Source organism: Pantherophis guttatus, chromosome 4 (assembly GCF_059756535.1).
Source record: "Pantherophis guttatus breed Tessera chromosome 4, ASM5975653v1, whole genome shotgun sequence".
NCBI classification, from domain to species: domain Eukaryota; kingdom Metazoa; phylum Chordata; class Lepidosauria; order Squamata; family Colubridae; genus Pantherophis; species Pantherophis guttatus.
In genome coordinates, this window is record NC_142066.1 from 70,435,867 (window position 1) to 70,451,624 (window position 15,758).

Consider the following 15,758-nt stretch of genomic DNA (forward strand, 5'->3'; position numbering starts at 1 on the left):
GGACTTTGGGAGTCTGGACTAATGTAAAAGACCATCGAGCTCATGCTTTCTCCATGAACATAGGTGTGTGTGTAGGGGAAAAGGGAGTTTTCTTTTATTGTGGGACAAATGCGTATTTATGTTTACCAACAAATTGGACTGGAACATGCACACTAGTACACCTTTTTCCTAAAATAGGTGTTGTCAGTGGAGAACACACCATCCCTGTTCCTCTCATGGGACATGTTCAAAAACGGGTACCCATCCTAATCCCACTATTAGTAGTCATGGGAATAGGAACTGCAGTGGGTACAGGGATAGGTGGTTTAACACACTCAGTAGTTCAGTTTCAACAACTATCCGAGGAATTTCAAGAAAGTTTGAATCAGATAGCTGGGACGATAGTAGAGGTCCAAGATCAAATAGACTCATTGGCTGCAGTGGTCTTACAAAACCGACGTGCCTTAGACCTCCTAACCGCAGAAAGAGGAGGTGTGTGTTTATTTCTGGGAGAAGATTGTTGCTTCTACATGAATAAATCAGGTGTGGTCAGAGGAATTGCCAAGGATTTACAGGATAGGGCATCCAAGATAGGTCAAAGATTACACACATCGGACATGTGGTTTTCTTGGGTGCCTGGGTCCGGGTGGATTAAGCAAATATTGTTTTTGTTGATTTGTTCTGTAGCAGGCTTGGTTTTTATTCCTTGTGTTATCCCTGTACTAAGACAGCTATCTATCAGAGCAGTAAAAGAGATGCAAAAGGAGCAGGCATTCGTGTTAACAGAGCGCCTGATGGAAGAAAAAGCTCAGGATACAGACACATATGTTGAAATGGGGTCTGGAAAAGAATGGAGAGAATACTATCTTGCTTAGATTAATCATATGTTATGTATTGTGTGGAATGGTAGATATTAGCTTTGTGTATTAGAAGACATTGAATGTTGTGTAAGCAGTAATGAAAGTTTATGCATGGAAAAACTTCCATAAGGGGGGAATATGAGATGGCATCAGGATAAATAAGAGAAGATAAAAGGTGAATAAAAGAAATAATCATTCCAAGTCAGGTATATAAAGTCAGATCAAATCCTATGAACTCTAAGCAACCTTTGAATGAGCTCATCTATTCACTTAAAGATACGTGCTGGCTAAAAGCAGCTGGACTGCCTTATTAGTCAAATATATCTTCTGATAAGGCTCAGCTGTCATCCAGCAGAAAAAGTAAGAATGGAGTTTGGTGAATAGAACTGAGCAATTAGTTCATGGATGTCCCCCTAATCACTTGACCTATGGCCCTGTGTCCAACTCTCTGATTCTATACATCTTAACAGAATCAACTGTGAACATCTGGACGGATACAGGGGATGCAAAAAGTTATTTATTGTTTTAAAAGTATAGTCATAATTTCTGCATTTACACTTTTAAGGAACAGTTGTAAAACATGAAGTGATGGGTTAGTTAAGGTATAATGGTTAAATCATGAAGTAGTGAAAATGTATAGCCAAAATAATTGTATTAAGTAGCATGTAATGGTTTGATAATTAGTAAAGTGTAATGTAAGTGAAATGTATTTTTAATGTAACCATATATGGAAGCCGGAAAAGGCTCATGGGACTCTTTGTCTTGAAAACATATTTAAGTAATAGAAAAATGACCAATATTCATTCAGGTTGCAACTTTCAAACAAAGCCCTGAATCTTTGCGCAAATAAACGGATCTGTCTGACCCAGGAATGTGCTTCAGTTCTTCATTTCTACAACAGAACAATAGAGAAAACAAACCAGCAAATATTGGTCATTTTCTTTCCAAAACCACAGCACCTTTGTTTTAGTCAGACTTCAATAAAAGCTGTCTCCTTCTTTAGCATGGCAGAAAGTCAAAGGCAGACATGAATTAGATAAAAGATATTGTGTTCCATATACAAGGCCATAAGTTTCTTCCAATGTCCCTGTTTATTTCAATGAGAATTATAAATGTTGTGAACAGATTATTCTCTTTAACTATTTTTTCTTTTATGACATAGATAGATGATGTAAAATGAAGCTTTTATCAATAAAACCGGCACTCAGGCATAATACCAGTTGGTCTTTTGCTAACAAGCCTTTTTCAATTACCCAGTGCTCAATCTTTTACTATAGATATTTAGTGTACAATTTCAACACAATATCAATCAGGCTAATTGGTCTATAATTGAATGGACCACTCCTGTCACTTTATTTGTAAATGATTGAAAGCTCCCAATCTATTGAAATCAGACAGGAATTATTTATCAAAGTAAATAAACTGTTTAAAAGTGGGGGTGGTGGGTGTAATTGTAAAAATAAATATGTCAGCTGTTAAAAAGAATTATTTAAAAATAACTTTATGACTATACTGAGAAATTTCAACTTGATTAAACAATTATTATATCACAAAATAAGCAATGTATCTATATAGCTAGTGTGTTTGAATATATTCTGACATGAGAAAAAAACTTGCAAGAATTTTTCACCCAACCAATCAGAATTGTTAAACTGAAAATTCTTCAATCGTCTAATCCAAGGGTGTCAAACTCACGTCATCACGGTGGCATCACATGACCTATTGGGACTTCCCCCTCTTCTCCTCTTCTGCTTTCTTCCTCCTCCTCCTCCTCCTCCTCTCCTCTCGTCTCCTTCCCCTTCCTCTCTCCCATTCCTTCTCTCTTTCCCCAATTCCTTTTCTCCTGCTCTTGTCCCCTATCCTTTCTTCCTCTCCTTTCCCTTTCTTCCATTCCTCTCCCTCCTTCTCCTCCTCTATCCCTCTACTCCTCTCTCCTTTCTTTCTCCTTTGTTGTGCAATATTTCCCTTATTTGGTATCCAAGAAACTCCAATTTTCTAATAATATATCGTATTTTTCGGAGTATAAGACGCACCTTTTTACCCCCAAAAAGGGGGTGAAAATCTGGGTGTGTCTTATACTCTGAATGTAGCCACACCCACCCGCTGGCCCCCACCCTTGGGAAATTGTCGGCCTCTGTGTGTCGCATTTTCTGGCGGTTTCAGGCGGTGAAGATCCTCACATTGCCAAAAATAAGCAATGTTGCACGCTGGGAGATGGGTGGCGGAAACGGTTAGGGTGCTGCTTGGATCCTGCTGAAAACTGCCATGGCCACATTTTCATAAGGGCGTGCGACTGTACAAATTGCAACGGGGAATCGGGGAGGAAAACGCCAGAAAACACAATGCATGGAGGCTATGCTCTTGCGAAGTGGGTTCTTCTGCATGAGAGGTGTAAGGCAAGGTGCTTGCCCCTTCTCCAGACAACCCAGGCTGAGGGCGGTCAGCTTCTGCTCCTGGCCCGGGAGACGAATCTGGCCAGGAGAGAAGAGAAAGTGAGACTGCAGAAAAGGAGGAGGAGGAGGGTGGGCGGCTTTGTGAATTGCTTTGGGGAATTGGGGAGAAAAATGCCGGAAAATGTGATGCATGGAGGCATCACGTTTTCCGGCAATTCCTCCCCAATTCCCCGAAGCAATTCGCAAAGCCGCCCACCCTCCTTCTCCTTTTCTGCAATCTCACTTTCTCTTCCCTCCTGGCCAGATCCGTCTCCTGGGCAGGAGCAGAAGCTGACTGCCCTCAGCCTGGGTAGTCTGGAGAAGGGGCAGTCTGGGTGGTGAGCACCTTGCCTTACACCTCTCCACACAGAAGCGCCCGCTTTGCAAAACCATTGCCTCCATGCATCGCATTTTCCGGCATTTTCCTTCCCGATTCTCCAATGCAATTTGCAGAGTTGCGTGCCCTCCTCCTTCTTAGTGGCTAAAGGGGAAGAAGAAAACTCTGGGCACGTTGAGAAAGCACATTCTCCTGTTGCTGGAAGAAGGTTGAAGTTGGTTCCCCCCTCCCCTTTCTTTCTTAAACTGAACTGCACTGCTTTTCTGACTCATTGATAAATGATCCTGGGAGAAAGCAGCTGATTCGTTTCGGGTGGTCAAAATGCCAAGTGGCTGTGGGGAGCTGAGACATTTCTCTTTCACACTGCTCCCCCCCAACTGCTCAGTGCAGTTCAGTTTAAGAGAGCAAGGGGAGGGGAACCAACCTCAACTGCGGCTAGAGTCCCTCTGGGCATGAAGACCATTTGGGAGGAGAAGGTGACTGAGGAGGAAGGAGTGTAGGAACAAGGTTCAAGGATGGCGGGTGGGGGAGACTGCAGGAGAAGCAGCCCTTCTCCCCTTCTTCCAGCAACAAGAGAGTGTGTGTTCTCAATGTGCCCAGAGTTTTCTTCTTCCTCTTTAGCCACTGAGAGCTCCGAGTTCTCCCAGGATCTGCCTGGAAGCAACTCCAGCAGTTCTGACGGCTGCCTTCATAACTTGTGCGAGGACTGGAGATCCCCACCCCCTATAGCAGCAGACTTCTCCTTAACCCCCTGAGATAATTGCCCCCATGAAAATCATCCCCCACCCCACCCTACCCAGTCCGGTTAAATAGATAGGATATGTTTTAAAGATCTGTGCTATGTGTTATCAAAATCCAAATGGAAGTGAGGATGCCACTGATCCTGATGCTGGTAGGCAGAGGCGGAATTCTTTTTTTCTTTTTTTCCTCCCCCAAAATTAAGGTGTGTCTTATACTCCAGTGCGACTTATACTCCGAAAAATACGGTATACTTTCTTTTCAATTTCTTTCCCATTTTACCCAATCTATCATTTCATAATTGTACATTTATATTTATAATCTTCTTTCTTCCTCCTCCATCCCCCTTTTCTATTTACTCTAGTGTCATCTGAGTTTCTATTTCTTTTTCTTTTTTGTCTTATCCCTCATTTAACTTTCTATTATCTATATCATTTATCTATCAACTTTTATTCATATTTCTTTTCTATCCATACATAGAATCTTTCCCAGGTCTTGAAATACACCAATTCCTCTTTATCTTTTATTCTTAGCGTTAATCTGTTCATTTCTGCACAGTCTAAAATCTTTTTTATTACTTCACCTTCTGATGGGATTTTTTCTGTCTTCCAATTTTGTGCAAATGCAATTCTTGCTGCTATTATTATATGTATAATTAAATACACTTCTTCTTTGCTATATCTTCTTGGCAAAATACCCAATAGAAAAATCTCTGGTTTTAATTCTATAGGTTTATGTAACATTTCCTCTAGCCATGTCTGTATTCTAGCAATAGTTTTTGCTTCCGTACATGACCACCACATATAATAATATGATCCCGGCAGATGCAAATATTTCCAGCATTTAGCTGGTTTATCTTTAAACATTTTGCTAGTCTTTATGGTGGCATTTGCCATCTATAAAACATTTTATATCAATTTTCTTTATATGCAATTGCCATAGTCAATTTATAATTCCTTTCCCATAGTTGTTGCCATTTCTCTAATTCTATTGCATAACTAAAGTTTTTCGTCCATGTTATCATTGTTTCTTTTACTTCTTCATCTTTTAATCTAATCTGCAATAGATAATTATACAACTTTTTAATCATTTTTCATCCTTTCCAGTCATTATCTGATCCAACTCTGATTCCCCCAAATTAAGACCATAGCTTCAAATCTTTATCGTATCTTGATTGTATCTGCACTCATGTATACCAATCAATCTCAATCCCTTGTTTTTCTAAATCTTGTTTCTGTTTTAGTTCTCCCTTCTCTGTTAAAATGTCCTTATATCTAACAATATTGTCCATGTTTATCATATTTGGATGTGTCAAGCTTCTATTGTTGAAAGTCACATTGGTATTTCCATATAATGTTTCTCTTTCACTCTCTCCCATACTGTTAACAAGCCGTTTCTTGCAGAGTGTCTCTGGAAGTATCCATGTATCCTATTTTCCCCGTACCATAAGAAAGCATGCCAACCTAGTTGCAAATCATGTCCTTCCAAAGTCAATAGTCTTATATTTCTTAGTAGAATCCATTATTTAATCTTAGTTATCGCCGCTTGGTGATAAAGTTCCCAATTTGGTAGACCAAAACCACCTCTAATCCTAGCGTCTTGAAGCAGTTTAATATTAATTCTTGCTTTCTGCCTTAATAAGTTGCCTTAATAAGTTATCTTTTTTAAAGAGAGGAATAAGAATTCTGACAATTTTGTGAAGATTTAAAATTTAATTTAATTTTAATTTACAATTACGAAAAGTGCAATTTACAAGTAAAAATCTACAACCTCCACACACACAATCTAGTGACAAGAATGTTATATTTTCATATACCGTAATTGTCAAAACATTATCTGCAGTCCTATTTCTTCTAGCTCTTTCCTTGTTCAAATTTTTCCTGGTATTTGGCTGATAAACCTTCTTCCACATTAAATCAAAAACACAAACTGGCTCTTACTATGCTTTGGTTGGATATTTTTCTCTCTTCTTGTAAACAGAATCATCTATTTCCTTCATTTGATTGAGATACATTGTAATACTGAGTAGCAGCAGTAGCAGCAATAGAATGAATATTACTACTTTCCATTGATTGAATGAACTAGGAATATGTTGCGTCCAACATATGTTAGCTATTAGCCATTGCTTAAGTATGTTCAATAATTGTAAATTATTGTTGTCATAGTGATTCTACTTCAAACGATATCATGGGTGGCATATTATTATTATCCTAGTGAGAATGAGAAAAATATTCCTAACTTGGATTTGAAGCTGGGACTAACATCATTACCAGGTGGGATCAAATAGCTCATTTGAAGTACAGGTGGAAGCAATATTGTTAAAGGAGAGTAATGTGCTACCAATTTTGCTGATTATTACTGTTTGTAAGGCAAGCGTTTGTATTGGAAAGATTAAACTATGGAATATCATATCGTGAAGCCCATTTTTTTTTAATTTTTAAAATTTTTATTAATTTAAGAAACCACATAATACATTTATAAATGCAAATAAAACAATTTACAACAAACATCATTTTTATAACATCTACCTATAATATCTGAATTGTTACAATATCAATATCCTATATTCTTCAATATACAATATTTCTCTCACCTTATATAATGATATTATTTTATTGATATCTCGTGTCTCTTTCTTAAATTTCATTTGATGTAAAAATTTATTTTACTCTATTGATATCTTTTCTTTTATTTAATTTTTCTTTCTTTCTTCTTCTCTTTTTTTTCCACTTCCCTCTAACCATTTATACCATTTTTGCCAGACCAGATAATATTCAGATTCTTTTTTTCCTTGGATCTCCTTGGTAAGTTTATCCATCTCAGCGCATTCCATAATTTTGGATATTAATTTCTCTTGAGTCGGGACCTCTTATTGTTTCCAATTTTGTGCGTATATAATTCTTGCTGCAGTCAAAATGTGTGTTATTAAATATATTATTTCTTTTTCATATTTGTTTGTAGGTATTCCTAATAAATAAGTTTCTGGCTTTAATGGCACCTTTTGAGTTATTATTTGTTCCAGTTGCATTTTTATATTGTTCCAGAATTTTTTAGCTTTGGGACATGACCACCATATATGATAGTATGTCCCTTTATGCGCTTTACATTTCCAACAGAGTGGAGATGTGCCGGGAAACATTTTAGAAATTCGCGCCGGTGGTAGATGCCACTTATAGAACAATTTATAAGCATTTTCTTTGTATGGTACAGATAATGTTAATTTATTAATATTTTTCCACAATTTTTCCCACTTATTTAATTCTATTGCATACCCAAAATTCGTCGCCCATGTGATCATATTCTCTTTAACTACTTCCTCTGCTAGTTTATATTCCAATAGAAAATTATAAATTTTGGTTATTAATTTCTCATTGGGGCCTAATAAAATTTTATCCAACTGATTTGGTTCCATTTGAATTCCGTTTTTTTCCATATCAGATTTATATCTGGATTTTAATTGCAAATATGACCACCACTCTATTTCCACATTTTGCATTCTCAATTCTTCTCTTGTTTTTAGTTTTCCTTCTTCATTTAAGATGTCCTTATATGTTTTTAATTTATTTGTATCTATTGTATTTGGATAAATATGTGCTTCCATTATGGAAGTCCACCTAGGAATCCTATCATAGTGATATTTTCTGATTTCATTCCATATTTTAAGCAAATTATCTCTTACAATATGTTTGCGGAATTGTTCTTGTTTTGTAATTTTCTCTCCCCAAAGATATGCATGCCAACCTCTTGTTAAGTCAAAACCTTCCAATATTAATGTTCTTATGTTTTTGAGTTCGATCCAATCTTTTATCCATATTAACGCTGAGGCTTTGTAATAACTCTGCCAATCAGGGAGTCCCATTCCCCCCCTCTCTCTTTTGTCTTGTAGATGTTTTAATTTGATTCTTGCTTTTTTCCCCTGCCAAATAAATTTTAATATCATTCTGTCTAAATCTTTAAAATATGTTCTTCCTGGGTTTACTGGTATTACCCTAAATAAGTATAACACTCTTGGCAGAATATTCATTTTAATGGTAGCAATTTTGCCTAAAAGAGACAATTGGAGTTTTGCCCATCTTTCCAAATCCTTTTCTATTTGTTTAGCCAATTTAATATAATTATCTTCCTTCAACGTTGATATTTTGTTTGTAATCCATATTCCTAAGTATTTAACTTTCTTTGCTATTTGTATCCCTAATATATTTTCCAATTCTTCTTTTTGATACTTGTTAAGATTATTTGTTAAAATTTTAGTTTTTTGTTTATTAATTTTCAATCCCGCTACTTCTCCATATTGTTGTACTTTTATCATTAATTTTGGTCCAGATTGTATGGGTTTATCTAAAATGAATACTATATCATCCGCAAAGGCTTGCAGTTTATATTCTTGATTTTTTATTTTTAGTCCAGTTATTTCTGTATCTTTCCTGATTTCTTCTAGTAATATTTCCAATGTTAATATAAACAATATAGGAGATAATGGGCATCCTTGTCTCACTCCTTTCTTTATATCAAATTGTTCAGTTGTATCTCCATTAATTTGTATTTTTGCTGTTTGGGTGTTGTATATCTTTTTAATCATTTTTATAAATCTTTCTCCAAATTTCATTTTTTCTAACTGTGCTAATAGAAATGTCCAGTTGAGATTATCAAACGCTTTTTGCGCATCTAGGAAAATTAGAGCTAACTGGTTTTCCGATCTTTGCTTATAGAATTCCAGAGTGTCAATAATTGTTCTTGTATTGTTATGAATTTGTCTTCCAGGAATAAAACCATTTTGATCAGGATGTATATAGTATTTGACTAGGTTTTTCAATCTCTGTGTTATAATTGATGTGAATAGTTTATAATCTACGTTGAGAAGAGAAATTGGTCTATAATTTTTAATTTCCGTGGGATCCGAATCTTGTTTTGGTATTAATGTGATTATTGTTTCATTCCATGACTTCGGAATTTCAGCTTCCATTAATGCATCATTGAAAACTTGTATTAATATATCATCTAATGGTTGTTGAAATGTCTTATAAAACTCTGCCGGTATACCGTCTGTTCCCGGTGTCTTGTTATTTTTTTGTTTCTTCCTTGCTTCTATTAATTCTAACATTGAGATTGGTCTGTTCAATAATTCTATATGTTCTTCTTCTAATTCTTGAATCTTTATTTTATTTAAATATTCTATGATATTTTCTTCTCTAATCTCTTCCTTTGCGTATAAGTTTTTGAAAAATTCCTTTGCAATTCATTTTTTGTCTTCAATATTCTGGTATAAACAACCATCTACATCTTTTAACTGTATTATAATATTCCTCTGTTTTTCTATTTTCAATTTATATGCTAACCACCGTCCGGTTTTGTTTGCATGTTCAAATTGGTTTTGTTCAGTGATTTTTATTTTTCTTGCTATTTCTGTTGTTGTGATCAAATTTAATTTATGCCTTGTTAAATTTATTTTCCCCTTAATTTCTTGATTATATGGCTGTTTCTGTAGATCTAATTCATATTGATGTAATATTGTCTGTAAATTTTGTTTTATTTGTTGTTTGTTTTTATTTTTTTGTGCAGTATAGGCAACTGTTAAGCCTCTGATATATGCCTTGGTTGTGTCCCATAGATTTTGTAGACTGGTGTGCTCTTTCACATTAATTTGTAGAAATATTTTCAATTCTTTTTGGATCATATCCACATATTGTTTGTCATTTATAATATCTCTATCCATCATCCATCTTTTACGCTTTTGGTGTCCCTTCCATGTTATTTCAATGGGGCTATGATCAGCCCATGTGTTTGTTGTAATTTATATTTGTTTAACGTCTGCTATAAGCTCTGCCGTCATCCAAGCCATGTCAGTTCTGGACCATGATTGATGTGGATTTGAATAGAATGTGTATTGTTGTTTATTATAATTGAGTTCCCTCCAGGCATCTTGTAATTGAAATTATTCTACTATATCATAAAATGTTTCTGGAAGTGTTTTTTTCCTGGATTTATTATGTTTACAACTCCTATAGTCCTTCTCTATGTTTACAATTGCATTAAAATCTCCAATTATGTATATGTTTTGGTATTCCTGTTCCTTAATTTTGTTGTGCATCTTTTTAAAATAATCAATTTGGGTTCCATTTGGTGCATAAAGTGATACTAGTAATATCTTCTTCTTTTCTGTTTCAATTTCAACCATCAGCATCCTACCCCCCTCATCTGCAAATAATTGCTTTGATTGTATATGATTCCGGACGTACATTGCTATACCTCTCTTTTTTTGTTCTGTTAGTGCCGTATAAAGTTTTCCTAATCGTTTGTTCTCTAATAAACTGCGCTGTTGTTTTTTAATATGAACTTCTTGTAATGTTATAATATCTATCTTCAATTTTTGTAAATTTCTAAAAATACGTGATCTCTTTGATGGAATGTTTAGTCCATTTATGTTAATCGATATCAATTTTAAATCTTTCTCCATTTCAAATTTCTATTTTCTTGAAGTTCTTATTTTCCTAGCGTTTTTTTCTGTAATTTGTATTTTATCCCTTGCTCCCTCTCTTTCCATTCTTTCTTTCTCCCCTCTTTTTCTTTCTTCTTGCTGTATTTTTCTCTGCTGTATTTGTCCTCCTGATTTGCAATTTCTTGCTGTGTTTCAGATTCTTGTTCTTCCTCAGGAAAAAGATTGCTATCAAAAAATTGCTGTGCTTTCTCTAGTGTATCAAGTTTATATTTTTTATCTTGCCATGAAACAAGCAGTCCCTCTGGCGTTAACCACCAGAACATTATTTTATGTTTGTGTAATTCTGTTGTCAGAAAGTTATAATTTTTCCTTGTTTCTCTTATTCTTCTTGGTATTTGTTTTAATGTAATTATTTCTTTTCCCTTATATATAATTGGATTTCTCTCATTTTTTTGTATATTTCCTCTTTCACCAACTTCCTTGCAAATCTAATATGAACCTCTTTTGGTAACTTGTTTCTTCAGGCGTAATTTGTGAATACTCTATAAATTTCATCAATTTCCTTATTAATTTCTTCTTTATTCTTTAACGTTGCTTCAGCCAGAATTCCCACCATTACATCTCTCAAATCTTCCTCTCTGTTTTCCACTATATTTTGAAATATTAGGTAAAATAACGCCTTTTCCATTTCTAAGAATGAAATTGAATCTTCCAGTTCTTTGTTTATTATTGTTTGATCACATTCTGACTCTTCTATCTTTTTTTCTACTTTGCCCATCTTATCTTCAATATTTTGGATCGGTTATTCATTTTTAGCAATATTTTGTTGAATTTTCTCCATCTTATTATCCATTTTTTTTAGATTATCCTTAACTTCACCTATGTCCATTTTCAAATCCTCATGGTTTTTCCTACTTTCTTGATGGTTATCAGCAATTGATTCCTGTGTTTTGTTCATACTCTCTTGTATCATTGATAATACTGAGTGAATGTTTTTGATGTTAATTGATTGAGGAGATTTCTCTTTTTCTGAAAGTAACATTGTGTCTATTGTTTTCTGTTGTGCTGATGACATAATAGACATTGCTTGATTGGCTATTGCCTTTTTACCTGGTTTTGTCATTATTAATGAGCCAGTAGTTGTCATCTTAATTTTCTAATTTAATAGTTCCCAAATTTTCACGCATTTTCCTTCTGATAATTACAGAAGCCAATATCACTTGTTTAGTTTTCAAATACAAGTCAAATTTCAAACTATAATATCATTATATGAGGGATTAATTAAATTTAAATAAGGAGCAGGGATAAAATATGATATCTCAGCAAGTCATATTTCAGTTTCTAAATTAAATATTCTATTTAAATATATTATTAATTATATTAAGTTCTATTAAATCTTTAGTTATATCTCTAATAAATTTTATCAATTTTAATAAATTTATTCTTATTTAAATCAATATATATCAATATTAATAATCAATTTTCAATTCATTCTTTTAACACCAAATCAATTTTTAAATTAATATTAAATTGTGTCACATAAAAAACTATTAGAATAGGAAAACAAGATAAAACAGAAATAAGAAAAAACATATGCTATGTGTTTTATTATTATATCTATTCAAAATTTATATATTCCAACTTTTCTTACTTATATTAGAAAGCATATATTTAACATTTAAGCTTAAGTAATCCTAAACCTTATGCTATTTGGGCTATAATATTATATACTATATTCTATATTAAAACATTAAGTATTACATAAATAAACAAATAAATAGATAAAAGTACTTAAAAGTATTTAAAATATTATTAAAATAATTCATTTAAATAATTCAAATAAATTAAGTCTCTCAAACAATAAAATAAATTTCTTTCGTTATATTAGGTTCCAGAATATATTAAAAAGTATATATTTAACATTTAAACTTAAGTAATCCTAAACCTTATGCTATTTGGGCTATAATATTATATACTCTATTCTATATTAAAACATTAAGTATTATATAAATAAACAAATAAATAAATAGATAAAAGTACTTAAAAGTACTTAAAATATTATTAAAATAATTCAATTAAAATAATTCAAATAAATTAAGTCTCTCAAACAATAAAATAAATTTCTTTCGTTGTATTAAGTTCCAGAATTGAAGTCTGGTTTTGTGTCTTTTCAGTCGTCTAGTTTGTAATTGTTTCCAAAGTCCTTCAATTTGCCTTCTAAAAATATTTTAAACACCTCTTCCAGAGCCTCAATGTTTTTTATTTATTTGCAAGTTAATACTCTAATATAGTTACAGTATCTGTTCACTGAAGCTCTGCCACCATTACAAAGTTTTTAAATCCCTCACAGTCACTCCCGAAACTAGATACTGTTTCTTCTTTGTCTCTTCTTTATTGTCTCCGTACCACCTCCATTTCTTTTTTTTAAAATTAGTCCAACACTTGGATCTGTATCCCTTTCCCCAAATGAATAATCTTTGTCTATTTCCCAATTTCTGTCTGGTAAATCTATAACTATGTGTTTTATTTCCAATCCACACCTCTCCGTTGCGCTTTCTCAAAATCGCCTCAGTTCCGTTGCCTGTCAGTTTCGCCCCCTCACACTTCAATTAGCCTCATTAACTCACTCCGTAAAAATATGGAATGCTTCACGAATTTGCGTGTCATCCTTGCGCAGGGGCCATGCTAATCTTCTCTGTATCGTTCCAATTTTAGTATATGTGCTGCCGAAGCGAAGCCCATTTTTAATAGACAGACAAGTAGATAAATAAGAGATTCAGAATATCAGTAAGTGTTTCTATATATTACATCAAACACTTTTTTCTGCTAGTTTGAAAATATCCTTGAAGCACTTAGAATGTTTAATTCTAATATTCAGATTACATGAATTTAAAGATGTGTGATTATTTATAAGTGTATAGTTATACACTTCAGCTTATAACTTCTAAATTATGTGATAGTGGTAAAGAAGTAACAAATTGTTCTATACCAAACTATATTGAGCACTGTTGAATTCAATGCCCAGAATGCCATGCTTCCACATTATAGGTATAATCCAATTATAATTGATCAAAATTGTTATATTAGACATATTTTATATTATATGCAAAGTGTATTAATAACAGCTAGGAGCTTTCTCCCGTGTTCATAGTATCAGAGTGTCTAAATAGACTAAAACAGAATACCTTTGTTATGTGGAAGAGCTGTACTATATATCCCAAATGATAGAACTTCTGGGTTGAAGAAAGAGGTCAACTGCAATAGATAGTGATTAAAATATAATATGAAAAGCAGCTTGCAGTGATGAACTTTCTGGTTTTCCTTCTGCTAATAAACAAAATGGCTGATAAATAGATAAAATTGTTGACAAAATAAAAATAAAGCTATACACAGGAATGATAGCTTTGGAAAATACTTCGGTACAATAGATAAAACTTGGAATGAAATGCAGTTCTATTGGGAATGCATAAGATATCATCTGGTTCGTTTTGCATCCCTGTTTTCAGAACATTTGATGTTTCTATATTGGTAGTAGTGGCCTCATTTTCAAGAACTGCCTGGTGTGGCTTCAATTTCCTTAGAAGCTCTGGAGAAGCAAAGACTACAGAGAATAAACCTTAAGAGAATGAGAATAATATCCAAGTCTCAAGTCAGGTGGATCAGGAAAGAGTTTTGATATATAATAAGTTGTATAAATTGGAATTCATTTCAGATGAGTGCTAAAATTTTAATGGAGTTGGTATAATATCTCCTAGAAATTGCTTCTTGGATATGAAATTTGAAAATATACAAAATAGTATAGCACAATTGTAGATGGGTGTCCCTCCCAAACATATGAAGACAAACAAATATTATGTACTGATTCAAAGCATTAAACTTCTTTGCAAGCAGATCTAGAATGAATGGAGGACATGTGAATGAAGATATATTATCTAATAATGAATTCTAAAGTCAGAAGGAATTGGAATAAACTTAGTCAAAATAATAATAATAATAATAATAATAATAATAATAATAATAATAATAATAATAATAATTCAAATTTCAGGAAGTCCACTACCTTTTCATTGTCATCAATGAAACTTAAAACTTCTAATTTCAGGTCTATAATAATTGGACAACCCTTCTAAAGAGATTTTGTTTTGGATAAAACATATAGACATCTGTTAGGACTCTCCTCCAGATTTGGATTAAATATGAATCCTTAAAGCAGATCAGGAAAATTTGGAACATACCGCAATTTTTCTGACTTGCTGTTATCAATCAAAACTTTCTGTAAATCTTCAATTTGTATTTGTGGCTCTTGAACTGTGACACACTGCAAATGATTATACCTGAGAAGTCATACCAAAATGGAGTGTGTGGGGAGGAGTGTTTATTGCTTGCATAAAATGCCATGGTGAGAACATAGAGAAGAAGAAAAATGATTTCAATGATCAACATATACACCTGCCCTCAAATCAGGATGATCTTAGTTTTACTTAGTTCACTAGTTTGACAGTATTTTCAGTACTACTGATTTCTGATAGTTTCCTAAGTGCTGCTATACATTGCTCTTGATGATCTACAATAATTCAAATATCGCAAGGAGATACATAAGAAACCTAATATCAGGAAATATACTCACAACAGGGAGAATAAACTGATTTTTAGGAAGGGAAGTTACTTGCATATTGCAAGTGACATCTCTCTGGAGAAAATACCTACAACATTTACTGAGGATTACAGAGGAACACAAACAGATTAGGAATGGACTATAACAATAAGGGAAGTTTCTAAAGCTATAAAAAAGATTAAACTAAGAAAGGTTACTAGAACAGATGGATTAGCAGGTTCTTATTATAAATATTTTGTGGATGAACTCTTACGATCATTACAAAATACAATGAGTTCTCTCTTACAGGACGGAAGCATGCCAGACAGTTGGAAAGAGGTAACAATAATACCTTAAGAAGGAAAACAATGGACTTTTATAA

General features: G+C 33.5%; 1 protein-coding gene and 1 non-coding gene across 4 annotated transcripts in view; both read right to left on the minus strand.

The window, feature by feature from the left end:
• CNTNAP2 (contactin associated protein 2) overlaps positions 1-15,758 on the minus strand; it is a 1,550,102-nt gene that overhangs the window by 686,227 nt on the left and 848,117 nt on the right. The gene's annotated exons all lie outside the window — the stretch shown is intronic.
• LOC117665067 (U6 spliceosomal RNA) lies at positions 13,415-13,522 on the minus strand. Its single transcript, XR_004591244.1, has one exon. It is a non-coding gene; the product is annotated as a U6 spliceosomal RNA (small nuclear RNA).